Consider the following 2,336-nt stretch of genomic DNA (forward strand, 5'->3'; position numbering starts at 1 on the left):
ATACAATTTGCTGTAAACAGAAGGGTTTTTGGGTCTTTATTTCACAAACTTACATTTGAATCAGTGCAATAAAGGGGTCATTTTTTTATATTTTATTGATTTTTTACAGAGAGGAAGGGAGAGAGATAGAGAGTTAGAAACATTGATGAGAGAGAGACATCGATCAGCTGCCTCCTGCACATCTCCTACTGGCGATGTGCCCGCAACCCAGGTACATGCCCTTGACCGGAATTGAACCTGGGACCCTTCAGTCCGCAGGCCGAGGCTCCATCCACTGAGCCAAACCGGTTTCGGCAAAGTGGTCATATTTTAAGTAAGTTGCTGGACTAGCCAGGGAACAGAAGGTCAACGAGAGACATACGTGCTTTCAAGTGTCTGAAGAAAATAGACACTTGAGAATATTTACTTGAGAAAATAGACCAATTATTTCCAGTCTCTTGTTTTTTATTTGTTTTATTTGTTAATGGTTTAAACAACTGGCTGGGACAGCTCTGTTTCACCCCATTGTATCATTATCATTATTATTTTTTTGTCCTTAGGAGGAAATGTTCTTTGTGTGGCTAGCATTGTCCAGGTAAAATTTTCACCAAAGGAAAGGGGTACATTAGACCCATGGTAGAAATGAAGTCTCCAAAGATATTCATATCCAAGAGCTACTTCCTCTTGGATAATATATCATAAAATCAGTGTGTTTGGCTGGAAAAGCCCCCTCTAGAACACAAGGGGAGGTAGTAAAAGGGGTTTGGTGAAAAGTTAAAAAGTTATAACCAAAGACCTTCAATGATACATTCTTTATCATTAAGCTGACTTAATAAAAGCCAGGAAATTTTCAGGCAGTGGTAACAAAGGACAGATAGAGAAAGAGATAGGAGAGAGACCATCTGGAAGAAACTTTTCCCTCTGAGGATGCTTTTTGTTAAATAAATGTGTAAAGAAAATATGTAAAGTTTTTGAAAAAAGAAGAGTTTTTTTTCTTGGCCCAAAGCATGCTTTCTCAATACTCATTTTCATAGGGTTAATGAAGTAGATTAAGGAGAAAAAGAAAACATTTTATTAGTTAAATTTATCTTTGCATTTAAAACCATTCACCCACGCTTGCCCACTGATGGACTTCTGTTTGCACCTATGGGTTAATGATGGACAGAACTGTATTTGCTAACCCAGAATTACCAATTGTCCTGTATTCCTTCTCCTCACATCAGCTTGGAGACTCCCCGGTCCCCTACACACATGCCTGCTGCTCTGTACTCACATCCATTTAACAAACATTATTTCTGCTTTCATGAAAAGGCCAACTTGATGTGTTCTGCCCTGAGGGTCTCTTATAAGGCTGATAGTCTGAGGATGCCAGTCTATGTGGATAGTAATGGCAGAAATGGTTTGGAGGGAATTGAATTTGTCACATGAGCAGAGAAATAGAGTAGGATTTAGAAATGCCGAGTAGACTTGGAAGCATGATAGATTGGTTGGTAGGCATGGACTTGAGCAGCAAGAAAACTGTGTGGGTAGAGGGTGGGGATTTAACTCATAGGGAAACTGATTTGGATGATGAAGTTTGGTAAATGTAGAACAAATTAGAGGGCCATTGAGCAGCTGGTTCAGGGAATGAAGGAAGATGAGCTAGTAGAGACAGGGAAGGTAGGCAGAAGTAGGTTGTTTGTGTGGGTGGTGTGGGTCATTTATTAACTAACCTTCTGAATATTTAAAGCAGTAGTTTGAGGTCATGAATGAAGACTTTTGCATTTTTTGGTAGTTCATGCATGATTTGGTCGCTAGCCTCCCTTTGACATGATAGTGTTTGATTTTATGTTTGGATCATACATCTAGTAGGACCGATATTATTAAGCAAACATGATACCGTATTTGCTGGCGTATAAGACGACTGGGCGTATAAGACGACCCCCTAACATTTCCACTCAAAATACAGAGTTTGTTATATACTCGCCGTATAAGACTACCCCCTCTTCCACACACCTTCCACACACCAAATAAAAGGTAAAACAATATCAGATTTGATTTTAACATTTTAATTTATATTCAAATGCTTATGACATGCAGGAAAACTGTCACAAGGCTGTATGTAATCAAACATATACATAAAACAGTGCAAGTTTATTACCGGTAAACATACCGGTAATTCACTAAAGAAAACACACTCTATAGACTGGTACCGTAGATGCTTCTCAGGAACACAGGCAAGCAGCCCACAACCTAGAGGGACTGTCAATGATAGAAGAAAGATAACAAATAGAGGGAGAGAGCAAGTGCCGGGCAAGTCCCTAGCAAGTTTGCTGGCGTGACAGTTTCACCTTAAAAGCCTTCAAACTCCTCTTCAT

This window comes from Myotis davidii, unplaced genomic scaffold (assembly GCF_000327345.1).
Source record: "Myotis davidii unplaced genomic scaffold, ASM32734v1 scaffold1421, whole genome shotgun sequence".
In the NCBI taxonomy this organism is placed as follows: domain Eukaryota; kingdom Metazoa; phylum Chordata; class Mammalia; order Chiroptera; family Vespertilionidae; genus Myotis; species Myotis davidii.